Source organism: Elephas maximus, chromosome 9, assembly GCF_024166365.1.
Source record: "Elephas maximus indicus isolate mEleMax1 chromosome 9, mEleMax1 primary haplotype, whole genome shotgun sequence".
Classification (NCBI taxonomy): domain Eukaryota; kingdom Metazoa; phylum Chordata; class Mammalia; order Proboscidea; family Elephantidae; genus Elephas; species Elephas maximus.
The window spans coordinates 64807948-64821488 of record NC_064827.1 but is presented as its reverse complement, the minus strand read 5'-3'; positions in this window follow the sequence as shown (position 1 = coordinate 64821488).

The following is a 13541-nucleotide window of genomic DNA, read 5'->3' as shown; positions in this document are numbered from 1 at the left end:
GTTGGAATCAATTCAATGGCACCTAACAACAGCAAGAACAACATGTATCATAATCCCTTGAAAATTTAGTACATGCGTTCTCTGTGTTTACTTGAAAGGTGTTTCCTGCTGTTATCTGCATGATGATTGTAGCTTTTGTGTAATACAAGGTATTTGTCATCACGCCCATTTGGGAAATGCTGGCTTATAAAACAAGTTTCCCTTTTTCAGGACTTCTCAGAATCTTTATTAAACTTATATGTTTTGTGGCTATTCAAGTGTTTGGTAGAATATACATCATTTTCTCTAATTTCTTAATCATGAAAACTTAGCTTCTCCCCTTAGTCCCCCAAACACACATACCCAGCACATCAGAAAAACATTCATGAGACTCATTTTCCATGGCATTCACTTCAGAGAATGCAGATGTCTCTGGGACATGCTATTTGTTACCCTGCTTAGTAATGATGGCAACAATTTTTCAGAAGACTAAAAAGTATAAAATAGTAGAGCTCTCAGGAGTGAAAACTGAGGGCATGGGACGGTGCAGAGGGCTATCGGGGTACATCTGGTGTAGTGTCACTTGGTAAGATCATGAAGGGACTTTAGTAACAAGCCAGGGAGTTTGAATATTGTCCTGGAAGCCATAGAGTCTCTAACTAGGCCCAAATTTTATCTACAAATGAGAACACCAGGAGAATGAACTGAGTGACCCACTTAAAAAAAAAAAAAATGATGTCTAGTTGTGACCTTAAAATTCTAAAAATGTGAGTAGAGCTTAGACTATGATATTAGCCTCTGACTTCATTGATTATTGAGTACATATAGATAACTTACATTCAAATGCCTCTGCCTATATTCACAATATCATGAATCATGGACCAGTGGCCACGAAGTTATTCTTCAAAAGTCCTTATTTTAGATTACCTATGGACTGCATCTGATCTCTAAAATCCACATGACACTGCAAAAACTCAACAACAAAAAGACAAATAACCCAATTAAAAAATGGGCAAGGATATGAACAGGCACTTCACTAAAGCCATTCAGGTGGCTAACAGATACATGAGGAAATGCTCATGATCATTAGCCATTAGAGAAATGCAAATCAAAACTACAATGAGATTCCATCTCACTCCAACAAGGTTGGTATTAATCCAAAAAATACAAAATAATAAATGTTGGAGAGGTTGTGGAGAGACTGGAACACTTATGCGCTGCTGGTGGGAAGGTAAAATGGTACAACCACTTTGGAAATCAATTTGGCACTTCCTTTAAAAGCTAGAAATAGAACTACCATATGATCCAGCAATCCCACTCCTCAGAATATATCCTACAGAAATAAGAGCCTTTACACGAATAGGTACATGCACACCCATGTTTACTGCAGCACTGTTTACAATGGCAAAAAGATGGAAGCAACCAAGATGCCCATCAACGGATGAACGGATAAATACATTATGGTATATTCACACAATGGAATACGACACATCAATAAAGAACAGTGATGAATCTGTGAAACGTTTCATAACATGGAGGAACCTGGAAGGCATTATGCTGAGTGAAATTAGTCAGCTGCAAAAGGACAAATATTGTATGAGACCACTATTATAAGAACTCGAGAAACAGTTTGAACACAGAACAAAGTATTCTTTGATGGTTACGAGAGTCGGGAGGGAGAGGGGTATTCACTAATTAGATAGTAGACAAGAACTATTTTAGGTGAAGGGAAAGACAACACACAATACAGGAAAGGTCAGCACAACTGGACTAAACCGAAAGCAGTTTCCTGAATAAACTGAACATTTCGAAGGCCAGTGTAGCAGGGGCAGGGCTCTGGGGACCATGGTTTCAGGGGACATCTAAGTCAACTGGCATAATAAAATATATTAAGAAAACATCCTGCATCCCACTTTGGAGAGTGGTGTCTGGGGTCTTAAACACTAGCAAGCGGCCATCTAAGATGCATCAATTGGTCTCAACCCACCTGGGTCAAAGGAGAATGAAGAACACCAAAGGCACAAGGTAATTATGAGCCCTAGAGACAGAAAGGGCCACATAAACCAGCGACTACATCAGCCGGAGACCAGAAGAATTAGATGGTGCCTGCCTACAACCTATGACTGCCCTGACAGGGAGCACAACAGAGAACCCCTGAGGGAGCAAGAGAGCAGTGGGATGCAGACCTCAAATTCTGGTAGAAAGACCAGACTTAATGGTCTGGCTGAGACTAGAAGGACCCCGGAGGTCATAGTCCCCAGACCTTCTATTAGCCCAAAACAGGAACCATTCCCAAAACCAATTCTTCAGACAGGGATTTTGGACTGGACTATAGGATAGAAAATGATACTGGTGAGGAGTGAGTTTCTTAGGTCAGGTAGACACATCCTAGCGCTTCAGGCTCAGTTATGGAACTTCCTCATCATTCCACCTCAATTAGAAAAATTCCACAAACAACTCCTGTCCCCAACCTGTATTCTGAGAACAAAAGAACAGATCCGTCAGGAGGGAGGAAGGATGAGGACTGGCAGTGAGGGTTGTTTTTCTGTGGCTTCAGTACAAAAAGATCTGGTTTGAATTGTAGCAAAGTACAAAAACAAATGACATTCAGCCATGGATCTTAATTGACAGTATCAGTTTGAAAAACATCGTTTTCCCTTACAACCCAAAGGAGCATCACGTTTGGCAGCTGGGTCTCATTACCCGAGTCCCCACAAAAAGGAAATGTCAGGTTGGGCATTATTTACAATCCCAAGCTTATTTTTTCGCTAAGGCCTCTCATGGCTCTGTCCACAGGCCTTCAAATCAAAGTCATTTAGATTCTGTCCCATCACATTGTAATCTTTCAAATCTTAACATTTTTAATTACAAAGACTATGATTAGTCTTCTCAACCAAAATTGTACCTAGAGTACTGGAGATTTCTGTTAATGTACTCCCTGGCAAGAAACAATGTACATGAGCTAATATTAATTTATCCAGTGTTATCATAAATGTAAAAAAAAAAAAAATAGGTGTGATCACAAACTGGTTCCAGCCATATAACTGGTGCCAGATGATTTCATGCAAGCCAAAAAAGGACACATACACATTACATGCCATTGAACACCAATATCACACTCAAGGCCATCTGAACATCCTAAGTCTGGAAGGTTCATTGCTGTGTTTCTTAGCAATGGTTATATTTGTACATGTTCCTTTAACGTCTTTAAATGGTTTCCTTGGTTGTTAAATGAGAATAAGGATGTCTATTTCGGTGAATTGTCATGAAGATTATGGGATTGTATTTGCAAAACTTCTACCTTTATAGAGGATTATAGAGGATAGTCAATAAATATACAGTCTCTTCCTTGCATCTGCCTTATCCTGATGGAAACTCCCTCATAACCTTTTGTCTAAAAAAAAAAAAGTTCTCCTTATATTGCCATGACTTGTATACATTATTTAGGTAGTACGCCATAAGCTTCTTGAAGACAGTCAGTTCTTTAGTAAATGATGCAGTAGATATAAAAGTGTGTCCTTCCCTCCCTCAAATACTGTGATTCATATAGACTAGAAACTCAACAAATGGTAGTAAGTGATTGAAGGAATTAGTCATTCTATCCTTTCTACTCTGTAGTCCCTGTTACTCATTTCTGTACCCTTTATGCCTAGCATAATGCACATCCTTACCAATCAACAAATGTATTGTCTTGAATAAAACACACTTGATATTTCTTTGCTATCTTCCACAACCTCCGTTCTGGGCTGGGTATGTAGGAAGTACCCAACAGAGCTCAGTAAATAAGTTCATTTAATGAACAGATGGAAACTCCTTGGGCAGCCACAAAGCCTGTCACCCCAAGTCGCATGCCATTTGAGAGCCAGGGATACATCACATTCATTTTTCCTATATTCATACATACCTAGTTTTTGTTGCTTTAATTTTATAGGTTGGAAGACAGACAGGCCTAAAGACACATTCAGAGTTACAAGTAAAAGCTTCCTTATATGTTCTTCCATGCTCTTCATGACTATTCTTACAATCTCATCTTCTACTGTGGCTCATTCAGCCTGCCCTGCATTCCCGCCACATTGCTCTCTCTTGCATCTGTGAACTTGTAGGAGCAATTTCAGTTGTCTGCACTGTCCTCACCCGTATGCATTGTCTGCTAGACCGCCCTTAATCCCCCTGCAAAACACATCACGAGTTACATCTATTCTGTAACAAGAGTCCTTTAAATTCCTAGGTAGAGTTAGACAGTCTCTCCTCTCTCCACTCTTCATGTCCTCCACATCACACCTCACAGCACTTGTCCCATAAATTCATAGCCTGCTCTTTTGTTAGCTTGGGAGTTACTTGAAAACTTTATTTTTAGGGTCTAACTGTGCTGGCCAGATAGTAAGCACTTGGTAAGTGTTTTTCAAATTAACCAAGGAAGCACAAGTGAGTCATTGGGAAGAGGAGGAAAGTGAGATGGGCTCAATAAAGAAAAGAACATGTAAGTAAGGAACGTATTTTAAAACAAACTAATTTTCTAAGTGCTTTGATTCTATGTATATATTTTTTTTTTTTTACTGATGGAAAATAATGATATAAACATATATTGCTGAAAAAAAAAAAAAAAAAAACCAAACCTGCATCCATTGAGTTGATTACTCCTACTTATGAGGACCCATGTGTGTCAGAGTAAAACTGCTCCATAGGTTTTTTTTTTTTTTAGTATAATTTATCATGCTTTATGTTACAGTTTAGAACACAAGTTAGTTTCTCATTCAAAAATTTATACACAGATTGTTTTGTGACATTGGTTGCCATCCCCACAATGTGACAACACTCTCTCCTTTTCCACCCCAGGTTTCCTGTGTCCATTCGTTCAGTTTTCCTGTCTCTTCCTGCCTTCTTATCTTGTTTTTGGGCAGGAATTGTCCACTTGGTCTCATATACTTGATTTAACTAAGAAACATATTCCTCACGTGTGTTATTGTTTATTTTATAGGACTGCCTAATCTTTGGCTGAAAAGTTGGCTTCCGGAGTGGCTTTGGTTTTGAGTTAGCAGGGTGTCTGGGGGTCATAGTCTCAGGGGTTCCTCCAGTCTCTGTCAGACCAGTAAGTCTGGCCTTTTTATGGGAATTTGAATTTTGTTCTACATTTCTCTCCCACTCTGTTCGGGACTTTCTGTTGTGATCCCTGTCAGAGTAGTTTGTGGTAGTAGCTGAGCACTATCGAGTTCTTCCTGGCTCAGGCTGGTGGAGGTCCATAGGGTTTTCTTAACTGTAATCTTTATGGAAGCAGATAGTCAATAGATAAATTCTTTGTATTAGAAACAAATCCTTGAACTTTACTTAGGAGCAAATTTCATATTTTGACATCTAAAACTGCTTTGTCAGAAAGTTTTTCCAGCTTGCTTGTGAATATTTTCACCATAGCAAGATGAAAACCAGAAAATTAAAAATAAACTCTATATAAAAGACTTCATCAGGCAGAAAAAAAAAAATAGTAAGAAACTTTTGTGTCTGCAGATTTTTTTCCCTTCTGTTCCAGTTTCAAGAAGATTTCAAAACCACCCAAAGAGAACCCAAATCTCAGATTAGTCCACATTTCCTGGTTGTTCAATCATAATGTGATTCTCTAGGCCCAGATCCTAGTTCTAGTAATTTGTCAACGATCTGAAGGAAAAATACACACACACACACACACACACACACATACACACTCTTTCATGAGTCATCTTCAGCTCAGGGCACAGTAGCTATGGGGATAACACTGGGATAACACTTTTTCCTCTCTGACATTTCAGTTCTTAACTTTAGAAAACTAACTACAGTTGGATTAGGTTTAAATATGATGTCAGGTTTTCCACTACTTCATGAGAAAAATATGTCTCTCCTGAGTTTAAATAAACCTAATTGTGCTTATATTTGCACTAATTTGGGAAACTCCTGGATTCTTTTGGCTAGAGGAGGGAAAAACAGTGTCCTCCTGTAGTTGATAAAGGGACGAGAACACTGAGTGATATGTGTCTGCCTGCAGCTGCCCTTTTTCATCAGTCAATTAAGCTACTGAAGATTTTAGGGATGGTTTTAGAGACGCATGGTAGAATCATAGGGTGGATTGGTGGCAAGTGTTTTTAGGGCAAGGAGACCAAGTAACTGTAAATAGATGTGTTTTCCACATGGACCAAAAGTCAAAATGATTCCAGGAGTTGTATTACATTTAGTATCTAAACATCTGTGATGGCACGATCAAGAATGAACATGCTTTTTGAAGCCCAACAGACTTCATGTAAATCTCAGCTCTCATTTGCTGGCTTGTGCCCTTGGTTAAACCAATTCACTTTTCTAAGCTTCAGATCCTTCACCTATAAAATATGGTGGTAGGAGGTGTGGGAGTGTGGGGAGGAAAAGAGAAATGCCATTGTGAGAATTAAAATGAAAATGTATGTACCCAATAAATTTTGATGTCCTATACATAGATTTGACTCGACGGCACTGGGTTTTATACATAGCTTGCTATGAGCCAGAATTGATTCAACGGCAACAGGTTTTTTTTTTTTTTTTTTAATATGTAGATCAAAGTACTAACAAAGGGCAGCATCCAATTAACACTAAATATTCTCTGGTTACTATATATCAGAGTGGAGGAAGAAAATAAGTAATTGACAAACATATTTGCTCCACGTATAATCTTATCCTATGGAAAACAAGGAGGAGAGGAAATGACAAGCAGAGTCAGTAGAAGGTTCCAATCCTGGTCCATCCTAAGAAAAAGTTTAAGTAAAAAGTAGCTGTCTTCCCATTGATGTTCCACTGGCCAAGTTCAATGTTGACATTACCTAGTTAAGAACTATGTACTCTAAAGACTGAATTGTATTTAGCCAATTAAAACCGGCCTACTTGAGTGATGTGAATAAAGATTTTCCTCTTGGGCCAAAATCTAGCTGTCATCAATCATAAACAGACATAAACCTAGGATGGACTGGATCGTAGCAGAAAATATTTATGTCGGTTACTATGCACTTGGTTTTTGTGGGATATGTCTATTTTCCAAAGTTAATGATATACAGTGTTTAACGTGCTCAGGTTAGCTCTCAACTGTTTTTTTTTTCTGTCTCATTCTTTTCTTCTCTCATTCCTTCTTCCCTCCTTCCCTTTCTCCCTCCTTTATCCCTTCCTTCTTCTCTCCTTCTAATGACTGCTTTGCCTACCTTCCCCTAATTTTGGCTAGGTGAAGTGACAAATATTTTTAAATCCCCTCCCTACTCCCATTCTTGGCTTGGGGTTAAAAACAAAACAAAACATAAAAACAAGAAACAAACAAAAGCAACAAAACCTTTATAAAATGTCAGCATGATCATTGGACTCAAAGTTAGTATCAATTACTAAGTTGTTTGATTTCACTATCCCTGGTTGTTAACCAATTCTAGCCCTGGACTCCAAAATAAATTTTTGAATTTTGTTATCTTCAACTGATATGCTAGAAATAATGAATAGAAAATTTAAGAAAGACTTCAGAGTTCTTATAGATGAGGAAGCTGAGATTTGATTTATATGTTCCCAGGCTACAGAACTGACAGACTGCAATTCAAATCCCAAGATTTCAGTTACCCCATTTCCAATCACAACTACATGTGCTATGGTATATAGTATAAAATATGTTTAAAAATGCCCAGGTATAGAACAGTTTAAGAGTCACTCTTTTCTGGGTCCACTTCTCCAAATAAAGTCATTTCAGTCAGCTTACCAAACTCAGAATTCAATTTAATACCTTTTCTGGCTAGAAGGAAACTCCCTTAGGATTTATGGCCCATTATATTTTAGCATGATTTAGTTTGTGATAAACTGATGAGAACATTCCTAGATGAGAAGAGAGCAGAAGATCACTGATCTGGGAGAGATGAGAAAGTTACAAATATCAAGTATTTGAGGAGATGATACCAGAAGCAAATCTCATCAAACTTTAACTAGAACTGGCCTAACAAGTACAATAGCCATTTTCATGTTTGCTTTAATTTATTTATCAATTTTTTTTTCTACTGTGTGAAAATCACTAGCCTAGGTACTGTGGTAAGACAGAGTTTAGTAAGAAAAGGTTACAAACTTCGGGGACCTTGAATGTGAATAAAGATTGTCCTCTTGGACTAAGATCTAGCTGTCATCAATCATAAACAGACATAAAACCAGGATGGGCTGGACAGTCAGTCATGTGTCATTTAACTAGCTATGATAAAGCAGAATAAAATGCTTACAATATTGGACATATATTAATACTTTCAGGGAGTGGAGACATCAATTTTAATGGGAGCAGAGTAGAAATGGGAAACACTTCCTTAAGAAGATGGCCTTTAAGACGTACCTTATAGAGTTAGCCACAAGGAAAAGGAATCTTGAAACTGAGGGGAGGACATACCAAAAAAAACCACTGAGCATCTTAAAAGATTTCCTGTGCCGTTTGCTGAGCCCCAAGAATACAGCAGATAAGAATATAGTCCTAGACTCAAAAGTTTACTGCCTCAAAGGAGCTTTTGAAGCAAACAAAGTAATTTAATATGAAATGGCTGAAAATGAACCAAAATACTCAATCAGCTAATTTATTTCTAGACACCCATTCAGTTCGGTCTTGCTAAACAGGGCTTCTCCGGTTATATTTTCTTTTTTTCAATAATGGCAAAGGAAGCAGCCGACAGGAGGCAGCTTTTCTTGTTCGTATTTGTTTCCCTTCTGTATGGCCTTTCCGCTTTAAGCCTGGGGCACAAAAGTGAACGCCCCTACATAAACTCAGTCTTCTAGACCTTCTTTTGCTAGAAGCTCTCCATCGTAAGTTTTGACGGTTAAGTCTTGTCACAAATACTGTGTTCCTAAAGCCTGAGACAAGCCTCCTGTCAATTAGACACTGTGTCTTACTGAAGAGCAGATCCATATTATGTAATCTGTGATTTGGTTCATTGGGATACCCTGTGTCTTAATGATCTGTGATGTCAGAAGTCACCACATCTCTCTGAACCTCAGTTTCCTCACCTGTAAAGTGAAGATAATATACTTCAGGGCAAAAAAAGAGTCTTGCTTTCCTCCTTTTTTTGTATCTGTATAATTAATTTGTGGAGGAAAAGGCACTGCTCTGAAAAAACAAAAAACTCAAGTCTAACAATGGCCCTGTCCCTATTTTACTTTGGGAAAATTCTATTATTCTATAATGCCCGAGTCTTTTATTTAAGAGGAAATGCATTATGAGTAAATGTAGAACTGATGAAGAGTATAATCAAATAAGCCAATTTGGTAAGGGAAGAAGGGTGGAAACAGGCCAATTGATTGCTTGACTGAGTGACTGATTATTTGACTCAAGTGACCAGACTGATCAAAATCTCTCATCTAGTAGCAATGGCTGTTTGCACATATCAAAACAATTTCAGAAAAGGACTTGGGAACATCTGTTTGTTTGGACTAATATAGCCAAAATATGGTTGACTAAATGCTTTGATATCTTCTAATCCTAGTGGAAGCTCTTAGGAAAAAAAAGAAAACAGTATAATGAATTCCATGGGCTTTATTAAGCCCTGGAGAGTAGTCAAAATTATGTCCCTAAGTAGTTATTCAAAAATTATTATGTCCTTTCCATGATCCAATACAAACTCAGTCATGTGTGTTTCTTATTTTTTATCTAGAGAGCAAAGGGACCATGACGATAAAGAGTATAACAAAGAAGAAGCAAAATATTATTGTTCCATACTTGGAGCTGCACACTTTATAGGCATAATTTCTAATTCTCAAGACCATGAGCTGAGATAATTATTCATATATTTATTTTTTTAAAGGAGGAAACCAAAACTCAAACAGAATAAATGTTATATTATTTAGGACTACTTTTATTGTTTTTAAGGAGCCCTGGTAGCATAGCAGGAAACCCTGGTGGCGTAGTGGTTAAGTGCTATGACTGTTAACCAAGAGGTCAGCAGTTTGAATCTGCCAGGTGATCCTTGGAAACTCCATGGGGCAGTTCTACTCTGTCTTATAGGGTCACTATAAGTTGGAATCAACTCGATGGCAGTGGGTTTTTTGGTGGGTGGTATAGCAGTTAAGCACTTGCCTGTTAACCAAAAGGTCAGCAGTTTGAACCCATCGGCCACTCCATGGGTAAAAAATGTGGCAATCTCATTCCATAAAGATTACAGCCTTGGAAGCCCCATTGGGTAGTTCTACTGTGTCCTATGAGCAGGATAGACTCAGCGGCAGTGGGTCTGTGTTTTTTTTTGTTGTTAGTTGCTGTCGAGTCCATTCTGACTCATGATGACCCCATGTGTAGCTTCAAGTAATAACAGCAACAACAAATCTCCACTGATTTAAACAAGTGGAATTTGTTATAAGCATATAGATGTGTCTCATGAAATCTAAGGGATGAGATACAGCCCAACATCATGGTGGACCCAGATTAGAAATCCAAGAAGCCCTCTCTTCTTTCCTTTCTTCTCCACTTAGCATGTCTTATCTCAATTTTATTACCTTCCTTGTTTCCTTCAGACTAACTTTTGACTTTTCATTTCCTGGAAAAGACCTTTCTCTCAGGCCACTTTCTAAATCCTCATAAAGGTATTCTAATGGCACAGCCTACATCAGATCCTCTACCTTGACACAATCATCAGTGACCTCTGACTAGTACACAGCTGTGAAGAAGAGAAGGAAGGTTAGGCAGACAAACTAAGATATACCAACTATAAGTAATTTGACTCTGGTTACAAAGCAAATTCACCATTGAGCAAGCATTTGAGCTCACATCTCTCTGGCTCAGAGGTCCAAGATGCCTTCACCATATCATACCATGATGCCTATGGGAGAAGGCCCAGGTGATATGCTTACATAAAGTTTTCAGCCAAGAAGGCCCTATGGAGCAGTTCTACTCTGCAACACATGGGGTTGCCATGAGCTAGAGTCAACTCCATGGCAATGGGTTTGGTTTTTATTGCTCACCACAATGCTATCATGCTTAGTAGATTGAAGAAAGACCATGAAAGTTTCTCCATATGTAATGGATATCTAGACTTTTGAATTAGAGAGAATCAAGCTAAATGGAGCATAGACAGACTGGGTATTTAATCACATCACAAGTATAGGGTTTGTACCCCATGATTAGTATTGTGGTAAGCATGATAATAACAATAATAATGGTATTGTTACTAATGATAAAAATTTACGTTTATAGAACCCTTACTATGTGCCAGCCACTCTTCTAAAGTCTAGACATGTATTAACTGGATTAGTCCTCTCAATAAAAAACAAAACTAGTCCTCTCAATAGCTCAATGAAATATTATCATTCTGAACCTCATTTTACAGATAAGAAAGCTGAAGCACAATGAGGAAAGTGGGAGCTGTCAGGCATTTTCATCTCACTCTATATTTTATTTGAAACATAAAATAGAACACTTGATAAGTTAATTGAAAGTGAGACAAAGTAAAATATAATGAGGCACTTCAACAATTACCTCATATATGGTACTTACAGTTCATAATGTGCTTTATTTAAAAAAAAAAAAAAATCCACCAAGGAGGGACAGTTAGGCGGCTTACAAACATGTGAAAAGATCCTTGCAATCATTAGCCATTAAAACCAAAAACCGAACCCACTGCCGTCGAGTCGATTCCAACTCATAGATACAAATCAAAACTACAATGAGATACCATCTAACCCCTGAAAAAGTGGCCCTGACCAAAAAAAACAGAAAACAACAGTGCTGGCAAGGTTGTGGGGAGACTGATACTCTTACGCACTGCTGGTGGAGTTGTAAAATGGTGCAGCCACTACGGAAAATGGTATGACACATCCTCAAAAAGCTAAAAATAGAAATACCGTTGATTCAGCAATGCCACTCCTAGGTATATATTCAAGAGATATAAGAACAGTGGCATGAATAGACATATGAACACCTATGTTCATTGCAGCATTATTCACAATAGCAAAAAGATGTAAACAACCGAAGTATCCATCAATGGGTGAATGTATAAACAAATTGTGGTACATACATACAATGGAATACTACACAACTACAAGGAATAATGAGGAGTCTGTAAAAAATCTTATAACAGGGATGAATCTGGAAGACATTATACTGAGTGAAACAATTCAATCACAAAAGGACAAATATTATAAGATCTTAGTTGTATAAAAAGTCAAGAATAGGTATACACAGAAAACAACGTTCTTTGATGTTTACCAGGAGTGGGAGAGAGAAGGAGAGGCAATCACTTTCTAGATAGTGGACACTTGTTATTTTTGGTAGTGGGAAAAGCAACACCCAATATGGGCGAAGTCTGTGCAAGTTAACGAAGAAGGCGAATGAAGACACTAAGAAGTATGTAAGAATAAGGGACAATTTCAGTAAACACTATAACATATACAATTTTGCAATGACAGTAATAATAACCCAAAAATGTGAGTGTGGTCACATAGATATATATGTATGCATATATGTGTATAGGAAGGCCTATGTGAGTGCATGCGGATGCACGCATAGGTGTATCTATACCCAGTGCCGTCAAGTCGATTCCGACTCATAGCGACCCTATAGGACAGAGTAGAACTGCCCCGTAGAGTTTCCAAGAAGCGCCTGGCAGATTCGAACTGCTGACCCTTTGGTTAGTAGCCGTAGCACTTGACCCTTTGGTTAGCAGCCGTAGCACTTATAGGCATATGTATATACACGTTTGTGTATGCTTCCTATATATTCATATACAGTCATACACTACATAACATCCATTAAGGCAACAACTGGTGTGTGCTTTGCCGGGATGCCACAGCCAAATTCAGCAGCTAGCCCACCCCCCCCAACCCCACCCGCAGCAACAGGCGCCCCTGACGATGGGAGCGGTGGGCATCTGGTTCTCTTCCTGAGCACCGAAAATTGGCAGGAATCACAGGGCCAGCTGGGGGGAACCTGGCTGGAGTGGGATCACTGGGTCTCGGAGACACCTTCCCTGCTGCCCCTGCTGTGCAGGGAGCCTCTTGGCCATGACCTTCAAGGGGCTGCAGGCAGTGTGCTGGGTGGGACCTGGTGGAGTGCTCACTGGAGGCATCCACAGCGGGAACTGCTAGGGCCACACAGTAGCGCCCAGCCCATACACCCTGAGAACCGCATGCCCCATGGACCTCAGTGTTCCCACATCCAAATTTAATATCCTGTTACACAGAATGTATCATGGATGTTAAGCGACACATGACGGTATATAATAAAACACATACAGGGCACACTTGTGGAGACTTCCTAGAAGTATCCAAAAGCCTCCTAGGGTTGGATTACTGGGTTAAAAGGCTTAAGACCATAGTCCCGGGGAAACAGTCAGTCAGTTGGCATAACATAGTTCATAAAGATAATGTTCTACATCCTAGATAGTTGAGTGGTGCCTGGATCTTAAAATCTTGCAAGTGCCTGCCTGAGATACAGCTATTGGTCTGTACTCATCTGGAACAAAAGAGAATGAAGGAAACCAAAGACTCAAAGAAAAAAACTAGTCCATGTGACTAACAGCCCACAGGAACCACAGCCTCATCTAACTTGAGACCAGAAGAACTAGATGGTGCCTGGCTACCACTAT